The following is a 20495-nucleotide window of genomic DNA, read 5'->3' on the forward strand; positions in this document are numbered from 1 at the left end:
GGGGCTCGCACTCACGGACCGCGAGATCATGACCTGAGCCGAAGTCGGCCGCTTAACCGACTGAGCCACCCAGACACCCCGAGAATTATTCTTTTTAAAAAAAAACAATTTATGTTTATTTATTTTTTACAGAGAGAGGGAGAGAGAGAGAGAGAGAGAGAGAGAGAGCGAGAGCATGAGTGGGGGAGGGGCAGAGAGAGAGAAACACACACACACACACACACACACACACACACACACACACACAGACTCTGAAGCAGGCTCCAGGCTCTGAGCTGTCAGCACAGAGCCCAATGCGGGGCTTGAACTCACGGACTGTGAGATCGTGACCTGAGCCAAAGCCAGACGCTCAACTGACTGAGCCACCCAGGTGCCCCTAAAGAGAATTATTCTAATGTTTTCCCATTTCGGATGAAGTTTTAAAGTTATTTTGTAAGTACTCCTTATCAGGCTAGGGAATTTCCCTCCATTCTAGGTTTGCTGAGATTTTTTTGAAAAATCTTTATTATGGTAAAATATATATAATGTAGAATTTGCCATTTTAACTATTTTAAGCATACAATTCAGCGGCCTTACCTTCACACTGCTACATAACCATCACCACTGTGTTTTTCCAAAACCTTCTCACCACCCCAAAAAGAAACTCTGTAGCTACTAAGTAGTAACGTCTTCCACTCCCCCACCAGGCCTTGATAATCTCTAATCTACTTTCTGTCTCTATAAATTTGCTTATTCTAGGGGCGCCTGGGTGGCGCAGTCGGTTAAGCGGCCGACTTCAGCTAGGTCACGATCTCGCGTCTGTGAGTTCGAGCCCCGCGTCGGGCTCTGTGCTGATAGCTCGGAGCCTGGAGCCTGTTTCCAATTCTGTGTCTCCCTCTCTCTCTGCCCCTCCCCCGTTCATGCTCTGTGTCTCTCTGTCCCAAAAATAAATAAAAAACATTGAAAAAAAAAAAATTAAAAAAAAAAAAATTTGCTTATTCTATATATTTCATATAAGTGGAATCATACAATATATGCTCTTTTGTGTCTGGATTCTTTCAGCTAGTATCATGTTTTGATGGTTCATCCATGTCATACCATGTATCAGAACTTCATTCCTTCTTATGGTTGAATAATATTCCATTCTGTGTCTAAACTACATTTTGTTAATCCATTCATCTGTTCATGGACACTTGGGTTGTTTCCACCTTTTGGTTATTGTGAATAATTACTTAATAAGAGTTTCTCTCTCTCTCAAGTAAAAAAAAAAGAGAGAGAGAGAGAGAGAGAGAGAGAGAGAATGAACACATGAGCAGGGGAGAGGGGCAAAAGGGAGAGAGAGAATCTCAAGCAGGCTCCACGCTCAGCCGAGGTGGGGCTCAATCCCACAACCCTGGGATCAAGACCTGAGCCAAAATCAAGAGTCAGATAGATGCTCAACTGGCTGAGCCACCCAGGTGCCCCAAGAGTTACTTTTTAAATCATGACTTTATGTTGAATTTTATAACTGTTTTGTTTGTGTCTGTTGAAATGATCGTGTATATGTGTTGTCTTCTACTCTGGTAGCATGTGAATGACAGTTCAAGTCATGCGTGGTCTCCATCACTTTACTGGCCATCAGCCCTTTCTCAGGAAGCTTCTGGAGGATATGCTCCACCAAACTGAGGTTGTAAACCAAGAAAGAGGAAGACATGGGAGACAGGAAACAGAAGACTCAACAAAGGAGAGAGGAGGAGCCCTGTGACAACCATGTACCCAGAACTGAGGTGCTGAGGGCAATCTGGAACAGGTCAGATGGACCCAACAGGGATTTATTCAGTAAGATGACATTGAGAGTTGCTCTGTGCATTCATAAACATGGAAAAGAGGAGAGTGTTGAGTTGATTAGTGGTAACAATGTTAATCACAAGAAAGCAAAATGTTAATGTCAGACAAAACGGAAAAAAAAATGTGTGCAGGCAAAAAAAAGTAATCATGGGATAGCTCGTGGCTCATCTGTAAAGAGAGTTTACTTAGTCATTGATATAAACACAGCATATTAATCGATCTAAAAAGGGGATGCAGTGTCTTGGAGAATTGAGGGCAGGAGGAGTGCATGTGTGTGGCAGGGATGGAGGCATCTGACAAAAAAAGAGCTAAATCCTCATCTCCCATAGTGAGAAGTCTGTGCATAATGCCTAAAAAAGAACAATCAGGACTTAGAAATACAAACATGTTATTTGCTGATATGGACATAAATACCCAAAGAACTCATGGAAAGAATTGAAATCAGTTGCCTCTGGGGAAAGGATAAAGGGGGGCAGGGACTGATATTTGTGGCAACAAGTCTAATTTTTTTACAGTTTATTTAGAGAGGGAGAGAGAGAGAGCTGGGGAGGGGCAGAGAGAGAGGGAGAGAGAGAATCCCAGGCAGGCTCCCCGCTGCCAGTGCAGATGCTGAGGCGAGGTCCGATCCCACAAGCTGTGAGATCATGACCTGAGCTGAAATCAAGAGCTGGACACTTAGCCAACGGAGCCACCCAGGTGCCCCTGCAACAAGTCTTAAGGAACTGTTTGGCTCTTTAAATTTTGTGCCTGTAAAACTTTGACAAAAACTAAATTAAAAAGAAATGAGGGGCGCCTGGGTGGCTTAGTCGGTTGGGTGTCCGACTTCGGCTCAGGTCACGATCTCATAGTTTGTGAGTTCAAGCCCCATGTTGGGCTCTGTGCTGACAGCTCAGAGCCTGGAGCCTGTTTCAGATTCTGTGTCTCCCTCTCTCTCTGCCCCTCCCCTGCTTGCACTCTGTCTCTCTCCCTCTCAAAAGTAAATATACATTAAAAAAATAATAAAAAAAAAAAGAATGAAACACTTTCTTCTCTATCATCCTTACATCTAATCAATCACCAAGTGTCTCCAGAGTGTACCTCAAATCCACCCTCTTCTTGCGTCTCTGTTATTCATGTGGCTCTTTGAACTTTTGTTTGTTTCAAAGGAAAGTTTTAAGGAACTATTCAAATAAGCACATGACTCTTTAAAATCAAGAGGAACCAAGGTTTAAAATGAGATTTCGGAAGGAGAACAGGCCCATAGACAGGCATCCTATCAACTTCCTGCCTCTAACCTGAATCCACACCCATCCCCGCTCGTCTCCTGCTTCCGTGAAGAAGGCTCTCCTCCCACCTGAGAACCATTTCCTGCTATCAGCCTCTTACACCTCCAGAGGTATTTACTTCACTTTCTTGATTATCTCCTGTCCTCTGGCCCCTTCCTATGAACATTTCAACAAACCTTTGTCTTCCCCCCCCCCCTTTTTTTTTAAATACTTCCTTGATCTCTCAGCTCCTTCAAGCTACAATTGTACTCTTTTACTCCATTCATTCTTTCAGTATTTGTTGAGTGCCTACTCTGAGCTGGTCACTGTTTCGGTCCCAGGGGCTCAGTCCTTGCTCTCAGGGCACTTTTAGCCTAGTTGGGGAGTTTATAGTCTAGTTGGGGAGGTCAACCTTACACATCCACACAAATAATTCGTTGCACTTGTGTTAAGTGATATTGCAAAGGAAAGTGAAGTGGGTACAAGAGAGTGTAATAATGAAATCCAATCTCATGGGGAATCAGAGGAGAAGGTGAGGAACCAGAAAGCCTTCACTGAGGACATGCCATTTAAGCTGAGCCTTGAAGGAGGAGTACAGGTTGATTGATTGGTCTGGGGATTGAGATGGGGTGGAGGGAAGAATGAACTCCAGGCAGAGGGAACAGTGTGGATGATTGACCCTGATTTTGGAAGGGGGCCTGAAAGGGGAACCGTGTGGCTGAGTTATGCTGAGCAAAGGGTTGGTGACACCAAGTCAGCTTGTGTTCGGTTCGAGGGATGGGCAGGGGTCTCTTTAGGCTTCAGTGAGGATTTGGGATTTTAGCCCAAATTCTTTGAATCAACATTCACTTAGTCATCCCGTATTCACTCATCCCACCACACCTATTTCCCACCTTAGTGAAAATCCTGTTTCTAGGTCACTAATGAGCCCTGTTGCTAAATTCAGTGGACTTTGTCTTTCATGTAATTCACTTATTTTCATTCAACAACTATTTAGGGAATCCTGACCCTGTTGACTTGTCTCTGGAATTATCCACTTTCCCTGACTTCTGTTTTCCTCTTACTTTTTAGTTAGTTTTTTGTCTTTTTTTCTCATACCTTTTTCTGCCCACTCTTAAAACGTTGGTGTTTCTATAAAGTCCGTCCTAAGGGCTCTCTAATCTTCTCACGGTACTAGATGTATTTTAGATCGTCAAATTCTCTCGGTTCTGGTCCTGTAATTGCATGACTCCTTTGGTCTTGAATGCTTTTTCTCTCCACCCTTCTACTTCTGCTGGTGTTTCTCTCCATTCTTTGGCTTCCGCTTAATTGTAGCCTCCACGAGAAAGTGGTTTCTCTGAGTGGATTTATAAACTACCATGGTTTCAAAAAGCTCATACACGCTCTTGACTCCCAACTGTGGCTACAGAACCCAGATTTCCTTCCTGAGCTGTGGGCCTACGCATTCCACTCCCTATCTAACAACCACATGTGAATGTCCTTCTGACACCTATAGGCCAACCTGTGCAAAACTGAACTTTTCTTCCTTCCACATCTGCTCCTTCTCTGGGCTTCTCTGTGTGCGTGAATTACATGATCATTCACTTATTTGCTTGAGCCAGAGTGTCATCATTACCTCTCTCTCCCCCAGGCTCCCATTCACCCTACTCTTAAGCCCTTTTGCTGCAAAAGAACTCTGTCCTCTTTCCCCATACCCAGTGCCGTTCATTATCCCAGTCGAGGCAATTATTGATTATCGCCTGTCTGCTTTTTTGGCATAGACTCTAGCTGGTGTCTTTCTCTGTTATTGCCCTCCTGTAACACATTGTTCACATTGTAGGCAAAGAGATCTCTGGAAAATGCAAATTTCCCTTTCTCCTGTTTCATATCTTATCCTGGCTCCTCAACACCCTTAGCATAAATGTCAAACTCTGTGAAGTAACTTACAAGGCCCCATTAGGTCTGTGGGCTGCTTATCTCTCCAGCATCCACTCTCGTACACTCTTTCCCCTGCCACAAGGCTGAAACTTTATTTTAGTTCCTCCTCATTTAGTTCTTTTACCACTGGTCCTTGGCACAAGTGTTCCCTTTATCTTGTACACTTTTTATTCTACCCCATCCACTTCATTTGTTGATTTCTACTTGCCCTTCACCTTTCTGCTTAGATGTTACTGCTACCAGGCAACCTTCTCTGACATCCCTTTCCAAGTTTTGATGAGCGGCCCCTGCTGTGGGCCCCAAAGGATCCTTTATCTCCCTCATCATAGCAATTACTAAACTGGATAGTGATTGGGTTGTTTATTCCCAACTAGGCTGTAAACCCTCAGGACAAAGATTATATCTGTCTTCTTCACCATTTTAACCTCAGTCCCCAACCCAGTACTTGGCCCTCGGGATGCTCAGCAAATATTTGTTGATGGACTCGCTGGTTGTGTTACCCAATGTTCTTTTGGGACCTGGGGTTCCCTTGCAGGGCCGCGCCAGGGTGAAGAATGTTAAAAGCTGTATTTACGGTCTCATTGTTTTTAAAGTCCACTTGTGGTCTCTGATTGTCTTAAAGTTCCAGAGCATTAGAACTAATGGATGTAGTTCGTTAGCTCCAGATGTGCCCAGGCCAACCCCATGTGCAAATGGGGAACCACATCAAAGGAGGAGGAAGATAGTACCAGCTGCCAGAGGCACCGACAGCAGGGATGGTGGAGTGACAGAGTACAGAGAGCGGTGAGCTACCCAGAGCAGGGCTGGCTCTGCTCTTGGTTAAAAATCATGCTAGCTTAACTGCACTGGGTTTCATGTGGGACCACAATAATAGAGTCAGGGAGGTTAGGCAGGAAATTCTCAGATCCTCTTGGAGAGATGTTCTCGAAGTGTGGTCCAGGTTCCCTGGTGGTCTGCAAAGCTGGTCTCCTGTAGGATGAGTGTTAACGTTAAGCTTTTGTTGCTGGTATAAATGAGTAATTATTTGTGATGGCGCTCCTTTGGTGTTTCAGTGAAAGCCCTACCATTCTTCTCTTGAATTCTCCATTTGTCCGAGGATGGTGAGTAGGAGCTGCGAGGGTGGCATCTTTGTCTCACTGTGAGCAGGGACGTCTGAGAGGTGTGGCTCTGAGGGGTGACTTGGCCAGAAAAGGGATAGAAGCCAGGAAGTCATCCCACATCTTTCTCTGTTGCCCCACAGTCATTCTTCACGGGGCTGGCTGCTAGCCTCTAGCTTCTGGCTGCCTGGAGTGAAAATTGTAGGAGGAGAACTGGAATCACCCAGAAAGTGTGTTTGTTTTTTTTTTTTTTTTTCTGAGACTGCCACAGTGCAGCTACCATTAGGTCAGCAGGGAGCCACTGTTGATGATAGTGGTGATGATAAGGGTAAATGAGTGCTTAGGCTCATCTGTGCAATTTTAGACTAGGCTCTCTGGTAGCAGAAGGGTCTAGTTATCGGTTTCCACTCTTTCTGCTCTGGAAAATCCATTCACTCACTCACTCCGTCATCAGTATTTTTTTGTTTTTGTTTTTTGAGAAACTATTACGTAGGAGGCCCAGAGCTTGACTCTGAGATAACACTGGTAAAGAAAACAGATTTGGCTCCTGACTTCATGGAACTTACAGTCTCTCAGGGAAGGTGAAGATCAGCCAGATAAAGACCCAGCTGCTTAATCACAAATGGCAATGTGAGCTGTAAAGCAAAGTAACAGGGTGCCCCGAGAAAAATGGGGCCATGTAATTTAGATTGAGGGGTCAGAGAAGGCTGCTCCGAGAAGGCAAAGAGGGGAGCAGAGAGCATCTTGGGCAGAAGAAATGTGCACAGGGTAAAGCCTCAGTGGAGCCAAGAAAGATGAAAGGGGCTGGAAGAGTGAGCTAGGAAGAGGTGATGGGCAAGGTGAAGGTGAAGCGACAGGCAAAGGCCAGGTGATGCAGGCCCTTGAAGGTCCTGTGAAGGATGTTGCGCTCTATCGTAAGCACAGTGGACAGCTGATGAAAAGTTTTAGGCAAGGAAATAATATACTTTTAGGAGATTACTTTGGCATCTTTGTGAAAATAAATAGGGGGCAAGAGTGGAGCAAGGAATAAAAAGTAGTGAAATACTGATGCATGCTGCAACATGGATGAACCTTGAAAACGTTCTGCTAAATGAAAGAAGCCAGACACAAAAGGTCACATATTGTGTGATTGCATTTATATGAAGTGTCCAGATAGATAAATCTATGGAGACAGAAAGCAGATGAGTGGTTGCCCGGGGCTGGGGGGGGGGGGGTGGGGGGTGGGGTGGGAAGTGATTGCTGAATGGAGATGAGCTTTCCTTTTTGGGGTCATGAAAATGATCTGCAGCTAGATAGTGGTGATGGCTGCACAACATTGTGAACGTACTAAATACCACTCAGTTGGGCACTTTACAATGGTTAAAATGGTGAATTTTATATACGTGTGTTTTACCATGAAATAAAGGTTAAAAAGAAGAATAAAAGCAAGGAAACCGGTTAGGAATCCATTGCCTTTGTCTGGTGAAAGCCAAGCGTGGCTTGGACCATGGTGGTGGGAGTAGACAGAGGAAAAAAGTGAATGGAATAGGGGTATATTTTGGAAGAAGAGCTGAGAGGACTTGGTGATGGATCGGTGATGGAGAGCAATGGGGAGAGAGGTTTAAGGGATCACCTGCAAGTTTCTGGCTTGAGCCACTTGCTGGGCTGGAGAAGGGTTGGGTGGGAAGGTCAGGCGTGAGGAGTGGTGGGGGAGGGCAGATCCAGAGCCTGTCCAAATGGACAGGTTAAGTTTGAGGTTCCCATGAAACATCTAAGAGAGTTGTCCAGTCAGCAGTGGGTCTGTAATCCTTTAAGTGGGCTCAGGGAGGTGACCTGGGTTTGAACTGTGGGCCCGTAGGTAAGTGCAGTCACTCAGGGAGACCGTGGAGGTGAGAGAGGAGAGGGCCAGGACTGAGCCCAGAGAGTCCTGTAGATGAGGAGGTGCTAATGAGAAAATGAGGAAGGGAGGTGGGGAGGATGGTAGCCGGAGAGCCAAGAGAAGAGAGAACAGGAGTGTTAAATGGGGAGGAAGATGGCAGGCAGCATCTGGAACCCACTATGGGCTTCTGAGCAGAGATTAGTAGTAAGGACAATAGTGAACATTTAGAGTCCCAGTCCACCAGACACTGGGCTCAAATGCTTCACATGGCTTCTCCTGATTAATAACTATCATATTGTCTTTTTACAAATAAGGAAACTGAGGCATAAAGGAGTTGAACTTGCCCGAGGCCACGCAGCTAGTAAGCAGTGGAGCCAGGTCCCACCCCCGGTTCTTGCTGACTCCAGGATCTACAAGTAATCTCTACCCTCCCTGCCTTGACTCTTGGCCCATACGGATGAAGACGGATGTGCTTTAGGCTCACCGTTGATGTAGTAAAGCTTAGATCGAGAGGTCTCACCTTATTGGCAGAAAAACCCCCGAAAGCAGCTTTGGTTTTCCAGTAACTCCTACCAGCTGTGCTCTGTCGACCACGAGTCCCTCCCTCCCTGCTGGGGCAGCAGCTTCCCTTAGCAACTTCTCAGTTGGATTCCGTAGTTTTTCACTCACTTCCGCTTATTAGAACAGTCTCCTTCTGGTTGTTGGAATTTGCCCTCATTCCTTTTGCAGTTTCAACTTCAACCTCGGATTCTGTTCAAAGCTCTCTGCCTTCCTCCCAGCACTGGCTGCATTCACGGCCCCAGCGGCCCGGAGGGGAGGTGAGGGTGTGGTCGGCCATCTTGTACATCCTCCCTTCCTGTGATCTGCCCTCCGTGGTGAGAGGTGGGGGTGGGAGGAGTGGGGGTAGCCTCTTTCTACCCGATTGCCAGAGGGGACCTTGCTTGTCCCCTTTCAGGAGGTCATTCCAGTGGTGTAGCTTGTTGACCCTGGGTTTGGTATGGAGAAATAGAAACCCCAACAAGCCCTCAAGGGCCTATTTATGGCTGCTTCTGAGCTTTGCAAGCCTCGACTACATCTTTCAGACATCCTCCAGGTGGTACTATGGGGCCACACTCCCCTGATATTGTCCCAATTTGGCCTGTGCCTCAGTGGTGTCAGCTGAGCCTGCAGCCCAGTGTCTATGCTCCGTGGCCTCCTTGCTGGGCCTAGAGGCAGAGGTAAATCCATCTTTAGTTCTTCTGGAAACTGGCACTTTCAGTCTGGCCATCTGTCCTCAGTTCCTGCTACCAGGGCTAGTCAGGAAGCTCACAGGCTAAGAAGTCAACCAGTCAAAATGCCAGCCTCCTTTTCTGATATACACCCCTAAATGTGATGAGCGAATCTCTGAGGTCACCCACCTCCCTGGCCTTGAGAGCGGAACTCCCTCTCTTCTGACAGACAGCCTCTGTGACTTCCCATGCCTCCTCTTTCAGCTCTTCATGATGAAAGCTGTGAGCCAGATCTCTGGTTCTGCCCCTGAGCACCAGAGACTTCTTTGAATCCAGCTCTGGAAAATGTGGAACCTTTTCTCTCGGTGGGGATTTCTCTATGTCTGGTGTCATTTCCATGACCTTCAAGGTTGGGACAAGACCCCAATCAGTGCCTCACACCAGCTTGGTATATGTGACTATATTCCTTTCAGAAAGCTGGCTGCCATGGAGTCTTGGTAATCATTAGGATTTTTAGATCCAGAATACCCATGATGGAGTAGAACGAACCTGGGATGTGCCCCTTTAGGCTGGCATAAAGGCATTAAGGGGACCCAGCTCTGGACTTTTTTTTTTTTTTTTTTTTTTTACCTCTTTACATTTTTCCCCCTCAGAGATAGGAAGCACGAATGAATAATGTAGCTAACTCTTTGGATCTCAAGGGCTCCTGAGAGTAATGAGTGAGGTCCTGGGGCCTAGTTTCTTTAGTTACCCTGAGAAAGGCAAATAAATGTCACATCTTCCTTCAATACAAACTCTACCAGTGTATGTCCAGGTCACCTGTCCCAACATTGGCTTATCTGATCCTCAGAGGATGCTGTGAGGGAGATGGGCTATTTCAGAAATACTGAAGGCTGGAGCACTGATGTGTTCTATGGTCACCTAGAAAGTAAATGGCTTGGAGTTTCTGACTTCACATCTAATACTGCTGGCTACCTCTTTGAGGAAGTAAGGAGGTGAGAGACGGAGGTAAGAATGGCCAGGAAAGAAGCTGTGTGTGTGTGTGTGTGTGTGTGTGTGTGTGTGTGTGTTGTCTCAGTGTGTGTCCTAGTCATTGCAGTAAATAGGCCTCATGATGGAGTCACCAGGGTTTCTGATGGATGTAATAACTTAGAAGCTACCCTCAACATGTGAGCAAAGTAGTTAAAAGCACTGACTACAATATGAGCATAAGTTCTGGCCCCATTCCTTACTAGCTGTGTGGTGCTGGGTAAGTTACTTTACCTCTTTGAGCGTCCTTATTGTTTACATAGTGCCATCCTCTTAAAGTCTTGTGAAAATTAAATTAGTACATGTTAAGTGCTTAATAAATGATATTATATTAATTTTTTTTTGTTTTTTGTTTTAACGTTCGTTCATTTTTGAGAGACAGAAAGACAGTGAGTGAGTGGGGGAAGGGCAGACAGAGAGGGAGACACAGAATCCAGAGCAGGCTCCAGGCTCCGAGCTGTCAGCACAGAGCCTAACGGGGGACTTGAACCCACTGACCGCGAGATCATGACCTGAGCTGAAGTCGGATGCTTAGCTGACTGAGCCACCCAGGTGCTCCGATGATACTATATTTAATAATCTAATAGATGCTATTCTTCTTACTAGTTACATTCCCTGGCAAGATGACATTCTCAATAATCAAACTGGAGTTATTTTAAAAATATTCTGTTACATCTACTCTGCAGAGTTTCTATTGAAGCTACAAAAACAACAGTATCTGGCCTCTGCTTGCAAAGAAAAATGAATACCTGTTAAATGCAAAGCTAGGGAAAAGCCCCAAACAGTCAATCAGCAGCAGGCTGTTTAAGGATCTATCTGTATGTTTTCAATGAAATATTGATTTAAACAACTTTCCTGGAAATTTTATACTAAGATGACAAAGATTGCAGATGCTAAGATCACAGAAGCCAGCCTGAAATTCAACCACCCTGAAAATGGCTCTGGACTGGTCCTGAGCTGCAAATTTTTCAGTGTGTTGCAGATAAAGACAGTGAGCCTGCTTTGCTCTGAGGATCTTACTAACACGCCAGGAAACATTGTAACACAAGATCCTTAAAAACACTTGCATTTGCAGTATGCCCGCCTCCCTTTCCATTTAGGGCAGAGGTTGAACTGTTCACTGGTTCTGCCGTTAGAAGTCAGGTGTATGTGTATACAATGATGAAATATACAGGTTGCAATAGGAACCATATGTCAAAATTTTGCCAAATCCAGCTATATAATCATAAGAACTAGATTCATCAAAACCATAAAAAGCTTCAGCTGTTTGCTATCATTTTAGAAAATTTTCAAAAGGCACCATCTGTGTGGTTGGCTATTTAATTAAAGTTCATTATTCAACCTTGGGTACACCCTTTTTTCAGATTGGTTTAAAAATAATTTCCAGTGATCATAATAGAGCCTTCTTTTCCTAGGCTCAGAAGTTTTAACAACAACCTGCTTCTAATTATACTTTCTACCACTGTTGTGAATCCCAACACCCATGCCTATTTGTTATCAGCATTTCAAATTATTTAAATGTGTATTCATTTTTGAGAGAGAGAGAGAGAGAGAGAGAGAGAGAATATGAGACTGGGGGAGGGACAGAGGGAGAAGGAGACACAGAATCCGAAGCAGGCTCCAGGCTCTGAGCTGTCAGCGCAGAGCCCAATGAGGGGCTCGAACTCATGAACTGCGAGATCATGACCTGAGCTGAAGTCAGATGCCTAACCGACGGAACCATCCAGGCACTCCTGTTATCAGCATTTCAAAATTCCACAGGGGGACCACAGCACATGCAGACATGCAGTCTGTTTCAGGTGAGTGTCCCCATCAACCACCTAGAGCTGAGTGTGGCATACAGGTCAGATTAGAGAGTCTGTTTTCCAGTCTGCAGTGATTGAGTGATGAATAAATATTCTATTTTTGGGTGGAATATTCATTAGATGTCTGTTACATTTAGCTGGTTTATGATGTTGTTCAAATCTTACATATCCTTGTCAGTCTTCTTTCTAGTTGTTATATCCATTATCAAAATTGGGGTATTGAAGTTCCAATGGTTGTTGTTGACTGACCTTTTCCCCATCAATTCTGCTAACTTTTGCATCCTGTATTTTGAGGCTCTGTTGTTAGGTACATATAAGTTTATGATTACTATATCTTCCTGATGAATTGACAATTTTATCATTATAATATATCCCATTTATTTTATAAATCATATATATTATAAAATGTATTTTTTATTTTATAATGTAGTGACATTATCTGTTTTAATGTCTGTTTTATCTGATATTAGTATGGTCACTCCTGGTCTTTTTTGATTGCTGTTTGCATAATATATCTATTTCCATCCTTAACCATCCATTTGTATCCATCCATGTCAACCCATTTGTATCTTTGAATCTGATATGTGTTTCTTGTGGACACATATAGTTGAGTCTTATTTCTTATCCAGTCTGGCAATCTATGCCTTTTGGTTGGATTGTATGTTCCATTCATATTTAGTGTTTCTACTGGTGTGGTTAGATTTATGTCTAACATTTCTCTCTTTTTTTTCCTTGTATGTCTCATATCTTTGCCCCGCCCCCCCAGGCAAATTCTACCAAAAATTTATTTATTTATTTATTTTTCTTTTCAAATTTGTTTTTAAATTCTAGCTCATTAACATACAGTGCAATATTGATTTCAGGAGTAGAATTTAATCAGAATTATATACAATCCCCAGTTCCCATCATAACAAGTGCCCTCCTTAATACCCGTCACCCATCTAGCCCATCCCCATCCACCTCCCTTCATCAACTCTCAGCTTGTTCTCTATCTTTCAGGGTCTCTTATGGTTTGTTTCCTCCACCCTCTTTTTTCCCTTCCCACATGCTCATCTGTTTTGTTTCTTAAATTCCACATATGAGTGAAATCACATGGTGTTTGTCTTTCTCTGACTGACTTAATAATCTGCTCAGCATAATAGACTCTAGCTCCATCCGTATCATGGCAAATGGCCAGATTTCATTCTTTTTGGTGGCTGAGTAGTATTCCATTGTGTGTGAGTATATGTATATATATACCACCTCATCTTTATCCATTCATCAGTTGATGGACATTTGGGCTCTTTCCATAATTTGGCTCTTGTTGATGGTGCTGCTGTAAATGTCTCATATCTTTTTGATCCTCTTTCTTTGCTGCCTTATTTTGCATTAACTGAATATTTTCTAGTAACATTTTAATTCCTTTATGATTTTTTAACTATGTTTTTTGAATTATTTTCTTAGTGGCTGTTCTAGGACTCTAGATATACATATTATCTTATATTAAGATTTAGTTGATTTTCTTAAATGAATGTTTCTCCATTTGATGTATCCCTTAGGAAAGTTTTCAGAGACTTTAAATGGTTTTTCTTTTATAAGTCGTATTTACCTGGGGAGAAGGTCTTCAGAACTCAATTCATTGCCATTCTATGGTCACTCCCCACCATACTACTTTTAAATCTTTTCATGCAGCAACCTCAAATCTGGAAATATCTTGGGCACAATTTGAGCTAATTCCTGTCTAGAAAAAATACCAGAAAAGGTAAGTCATTTATTGTTCCACACGGTAGAATCTCTCTTTATCTTGTGCCAGCCACTTCAAACAAACAAAAAAAAATTAAAACCACAGCCAAAATGCCATGGTGATGGATTAATCTGATGATTCCTTTATGATCATAACTCTCCAGTGTTACCTGTTCTTACATTTAGAGGCATACTAATTTAGTTCTGCTTTGATCTTTGAAATTCATTTTAAAGCACATTCTGTGCCTACTCTTTGCTCTGTGAGTGTTGAGAGGGTCTTTGTCCAATTGCATTAGAGTTTAGATCTATGACAAAATTCACATGCAAGGAACAACTAGAGAACTATTAAGAACAGAAGTAGGCAATCTTGTGTTGAAGTGCAGAAGAAGTGTGGATAAAGGAGATGTTCTTGAAGGTTGGAGAATCTGTTTGAGACTCCAGAGGCACTGAAGCCAGGCCTTGAAGGAGGAGTAGGATTAGATCAGCAGTGAAAGGGAAAGATTTATCTTACCTGCCTATGAAGGACCACACATTCCTTTCTTCTCACCTGGGAAAAATTAGTTTTCAACATCTGTTGTTGACTTGATTGAAGAGAGAGTAATGACTTGACCTCGTCTGATAGCAACTTTCTTAAAGGGGGTGCCTTGCTCAAAGTGTAATCTATAGACCAATAGCATCAGCATTACCTTGTCAGAAATACAACTTTTTGGAAATTCAGATTCTCAGACCTTACCCCAGACTTACTGAGTCAGGATCTTTTGGGGCGGGCTTAACAATGTGCATTTTATAGTTTACCAGTTGGTTCTTATGCAAGGTAAAGATTGAGAACACTATTCTCGAGTGTTTTTCCTGGCCACTGTTGGCATCCAGGGCATATTTGGAATGAAATAGCCACGGTCAGCATCTAGGACCTCTAAATATGGATCAAGGCTGGACAGGTATGGCTATCCAATTAGCAGATCATGTAAATGGAAAACCCTATGATTGTACCCAGGCCAGAGGAGTAGTTGAATAAATAGAAAGATGCCTGGCTCTCCTCTCCCACAGCTGCCTCGCATTTTTCAACCCCAGGCAGCAGAAGTAGTGGGAGTGGTGCCGGCTCCCTGGCATGAGGCAGTCTGGCTATCTAGGCAGAGGGAGCAGCTTACTTAAACTGCCCTCATGAAAATATCTCAATATCAGCAAGATTATTACTCAGATCTCGTTCCCCTGACAGCAAAGTAGAACCATAACCAAGACTCCCAGTCATTTTGTCAACCTAATTTTATATTTCCCCTCTCTTCTTTTCACTAACATTAGTTTAGGGAAAACTTTCCTGATTCATTGACTCTCCAAGCCCACAAATCATTGAGTCTTTGCTCCCACTCTAGAGGGGATCTGGAGAGTGTGATGAGAACCACTCATGTATTCTCAAAATAGTCTTGGTTTCTTAATAGTCTCTTTAGGCCCAATAATGTTAGAAAGGGCTTAGAGGAAAGGGTCTCCAGGGGAGGTCAGAGTCCCTTAAAAAATGGGCTGCCCAGATGGATGGGCTGGGCTTTCCGAAGCCCAGCAGTTTGGTTTCTAATCGTGGTTGGATCCAGCTGCCAAGAACCCAAATTAGGGAAGGTTTTGTTGACAGCTCATAAGAGGACAATTTGAAAGACCGATTGAAGGTTACTGCTAACCCTAGACAATAAATAGACAGATATACAACCCAGGGAAAAAGCGTGTGCAAATATGTACTTGTTAAGTGTATATATGTTCCTGTGTGTTACCAAAATAAATGTGTTTCTCACAGTCTTTGCCACGCATGAAATGATCAAAACCAGCTGCTCTGTGTGGTTCTTCATTGAAAGGAATAGAGGGGTGGAGCTGGCAGTTAAGGGGGATCTACAAGCGCACTTCAGCATCGGGCTGACTTATCACTCCTCTGGAAATGGTTAACATGCCTGACTCAAACCACCCGTCCTGTGGATGTTATGTGCCTCTGAGCATTTCTGTAGATGACAGGTATTTACTTCACCCCCAAATCTGAGGGGCAAAGGGTCACTTCACAGGGGAAGCCAGTTTGCTTCTGAGCCAGTTCATTTGCATTTCTCATTAATCCAGGCTAGACCCTTTTTCAAGTCTCCACCATAATCTATTCAAAACAGTTCAAACATTTGACTTTGTTTTGGTTGAGTTTACTCTAATGTGGTTTCTGCATAGCTCTCTCTTTTATGGTAATCAAATGTTCTGCCAACATTTCTCCCGCTATGTGCACCAGCTAAGGAAACCAGATGCTTCGGGTTGGTCTTTTCAATGTATCTAGTGTTGTTTTTGTTTAGAATTTCAGAGGTTTGGCGAAAGAGCACTGTTTTATAAATCTGACCCTTGATGCACTCCATTTCCCAACCTACTAATAGTTTTGGCTACTGCTCACGTCGTGATTTGAAATTGCCCCCCAACCCCCTGCCCCACTATGTGGGTTAGCATGTGGAAAGAGAAGCTCACTTAATTAATCTTGTTTGATTTGCTTAATTTTCCTGTTCATCATTTATTCCATTTTGTAAGTTAAAGTAGATGAGCAGAGGAGCTGAACAGCCGACCCAGAGCCACGCCCTGCGTTGTCTCTCAACCAATCACAGACCTGAGTAGGATTGCTCTTTGATGTGCGGGGTGTTGTTTTCCCCTCTCACACCCTCAGTGTGGGAAGGAAGCAAGCCAGCTCTCGTGGGAGTGTTGGCTTATAGTGCAGACTGAAAGTGTTTAGAAAAGTAACTTGGCATTGAATCAAACTAATAAGTGGAACTGCTTGTCTGTATGGATTGAAAGAAGACTTTCTAGGGCCTCAAGAGTTTGTGGGAGAGAGAAGAGGAAAGGGCTGAGGGTAAAGCCTGTGAAAGGGAGCTTTATAAAATATGGGGCTTGAAGTTAACTCACTGGGAACAATCCCTCAAAAATGGGAAGATGTAAAAGAAAGACAACCTGGTAACGTTAGCCCTCTCTAACCTTGGTTCTACTCTCTTGCTTGGTTACTAGGGGTCTCTGGTCTGATCAAGTCTATACCTAAGACAGGAAGGAAAATTAGAAATTCAAACTCAGTAACTGAAGAAAACCAGAAAGGACCTAGTGGTCTCCCAGGACTGAGCAGGGGATAGGATACCTGAACATATATAGATGGAAGCAGTGTTCGAGATTACATGTAGTGGTTAATAATTGCTGAGCCATGGAAAACAGAGAGGGTAAAGAGCTAGATTTACACTAAATGAAATCAGAGGGATCAGTCTTCCCTTCAAGGATCTTCAGTGTTGGCCCTGAGATCTAGAAGTTGAGGCTCTAAAAGACACAGGGTGAGGAAAGTCTAAAGGGAACCAAATTCCAAAAGAAAGAATAGAGGGCAACTGTTAATGGATTAAAGTTAGTTTAAAGCCATGAGTCTAAATAATCCAAAGAAAAAGCACCAGACATTGGTTTTTCAAGAACAATAGCTATAACCACACACATTCAAACTCAAAAGAAAGACAAATCTGAGATCTCCAGGGAAGAGTGTTCAGACCAAAGTCTTGGCACATATTCCAAATGTTCAAAAGACTGCACATTTTCATTGTAAGTTTGTGCCTTTGTGAAGTCCACTGACAAAGAGGTGGTCCATTTGAAATGGGTCCCACACTACCACCATAAAGGATAAATACTTACTAAGTTTCAGCTGTGTGCCAAGGAATGTTGGGAAGCTCGGAGAATAGAAGCGTGGTGGGGACCAAGACCTTTGCTTCTAGAAATAGGTTTAATAAGAGATAAGGTAAAGACATGGACATTTTTGGAAGAACAGCAAGTGTTCTCAAGTTTACCAGAGTAAAAATGAGAAGATACAAGAAAACTCTTTCATTTTTTAGCCCAAATAGGATGTTAGACTCCAACTACAGGTTTTAGTTCTAGAAATTAGTCACTGTGTTTGGATTTTTTCAAACATACTTTTGAAAATCCAGGCACATTTTATTTTACTTATGGATGCCAATGAATTTAACAAAGGGAAAACTATCTTGCTTGGGAAAAGATGATTAATTTTGACAGTAGCTATATCCATAAGATCTGGATTAATGAGTTTTTCAACAGTTGTGTCTGTTTATTATAAGTAGTCAGAGATGGCTATACAGCATGAGTCAGTGGACTGAGGATGTTAATATGTCATTTTCAGAGTTTTCCAGGATTTGGCTCAATTAGAAGAAACAGATAAACTGGATTTCAACTTTTGTGCCATTTAACTTAGTTGTTCTTTTCTTTCTTTTCTATTTAAAAAAATCATTTGGCTATCAATTCCATTCTTCTTTCAATTTTTAAGATGTGGCACACCAACCCATGCATATGTATGCAAATGTTTGTGGAGGAACATGACCAGGAGCAGAGATTTTTATAAAAGGCTCAGAGGATCAAAGTGACATTCATAGAAGAGGAATGTAGGTCTCCATTTAAGATGATTTGTAGGGAGTGCTGCAACCCTGGAAATGTGGAGGTTGGTAAGGACATGATTCTAAGAGCCTAGGTGGGATACATGAAGAAAAAAGAGTCAAAAAATGCTGGAATTTTGAAGTAGGCTGAATGATGTTTTTAAATTTCTAACCTTTTTTCTTTTTCTTTTTTTTTTTTTTTTGAGAAAGAGAGCATGAACAGGAGAGGGGCAGAAGGCAGGGAGAGAGTGAATCTTAAGCAGGCCCCACACACAGTGAGGAGCCTGACTCGGGGCTCAGTCTCACAACTGTGAGATCATGACTTGAGTCAAAATCAAGAGTTGGTCACTTAGCCGACTGAGCCACCCAGGTGCCCCGATGGTTTTAAATTTCTAAGCTTAGGGAGTTTAAGGCCTTGGAATGCTGAGAATACTGCCAACAAGCCAGGCCCAGAGGTTAGCTTTTTCTTTGCTTGGCCTTATATGATGGCAGGACAATTATGGTGTGATAGACTGACTGGGAAAATGGCGGATATATGAACACACCCAGTTGAGATCAAGTCAGGCCCACATCACAAAACTACCCAGAGCATTCATATACTCACAAGCAATGAAAATTGGTTAGTGTTTTTAAGCCATTTAGTTTTAAGGTAGTTTGTTATGCACCGTCATTGTGACAATGGATAACTGACACATGTATCTTGCACAGACTTTATGCTGTAGATCGAAAAGATAAGGAATAGAAGTTGGAGATCATACATGTAGCTGATAGGAGATCTACATAATTAGATGAACCACTAACTGGAAGTGCTACATGGAGAAGAATTAGAAGCCACAGTCATTGGGCAGGAGGAGAAATAAGAATCTGCCAAGGAATTGTCAGAAAGGTTGGAAGTGATCTGCTGCATGGACGTATCTCTGAAGTCTAAACATAAACTATCATAGTACTAGGAAAAGGGGTAAGAAGAACACAATTTCTAGAAAGATTTGTACACAGGAAAACTATTGGGTTTGAGACAAATACAAATACTCAGTGATGGACAAAACCCAGATTATAAAGTATTAAAGAGGGAGGAAGAAGAGAGAAATCAAAGTCAAGATTTTCTATGCATTTTAGAGGAACAGTGTGGTAGGGGCTCTGATGGATGGTGAAATGACAAGAAGGCCTTCTAGGAGTAAAGGATTAAATGTGCTCTTAAGCATAGAGGGGACAGACCAGACACAAGAGAGTGATGACCTAGGAGAGGGGGTGACAGTGCAGGGGCTATTAACAGCTACTCTATAATGATAATACCGTGAAGTCAACATTCAACCTGAGGCCCTTTAGGATTTGCAGATCTTCATTAATTCTGTGAAATTCCTCTGTGAGATTCAGTTACACATCCAAGGTTGGGAGCAGCCCAAGAGCCAAAAATAACATGGCCATCATATTGTTTTACTCATGTTACAGATGAGTAACTTTAGATATCAAGTAGTTAAATAACTTGCCCAAAGTCAAACAGGAAACCTGTTATTGAGTTGCTGAAAGACCCCAGTTCTGCAAATAAACTTCTAGTCCACCAGCTTTTCACCAAATGAGTTAGTGAGAAGTCAGATTAAGTTCATGTATTTATGGATCCATTGATTTAAGCAAAAAAAAAAAAAAAAAGTTACTTCTAATGGGAGGTCCTAATATCAGAGTTTCTTTACATATGAAGTGGTGTTTACTTTTCCATTATTATCAATACTTTTTTTTTTTTTTTTTTTTTTTTTTTACTTTTTACACACCCTTTACCTTTCACACAAACATTAAACATTTTTGGCTTCTTTCTGTGTGTGTGTGTGTGTGTGTGTTTAATGTTTTATTTATTTTTTGAGAGCGAGAGACAGAGTGTGAGTGGGGAGGGGCAGAGAGAGAGGGAGACACAGAATTTGAAGCATCAGCACAGAGCCCCATGCGGGGGCTCGAACTGTGAGATCATGACCTGAACCGACCAGCCACCCAGGCGCCCCTCTGTGTTTTAAGGTAGTACCTGCTAGGTCTGAGTCACAGCAGCCAGTTTTTCATGCTCCACACTAAATTTATAACACCATAGGGCATTTATTAGGTTCTGGAACCTAAGACTGAAGTCTTAACATTTTGTGGAAATCCCCTTAATCTGCTAGTGAGTCTAGGATGTGAAAAGATGATCACTATCTTTGGGAAATGCACTTTGGTGAGTTTACTCCTGAAGTTCATATTGCTTATCACTTTGAGGCTTAAATTTCTCCCCCAAGATCATCTTTTTTTTGTTTTTAGATTTTTAAATTTTTATTTACTTTTATTTAAATTCAAGTTAATTAACATATAGTATAGTCTTGGCTTCAGGAGTAAAACCTACTGATTCATCTCTTACATATGATACCCAGTGCTCATCCCCAA

This window comes from Neofelis nebulosa, chromosome 2 (genome assembly GCF_028018385.1).
Source record: "Neofelis nebulosa isolate mNeoNeb1 chromosome 2, mNeoNeb1.pri, whole genome shotgun sequence".
NCBI lineage: Eukaryota > Metazoa > Chordata > Mammalia > Carnivora > Felidae > Neofelis > Neofelis nebulosa.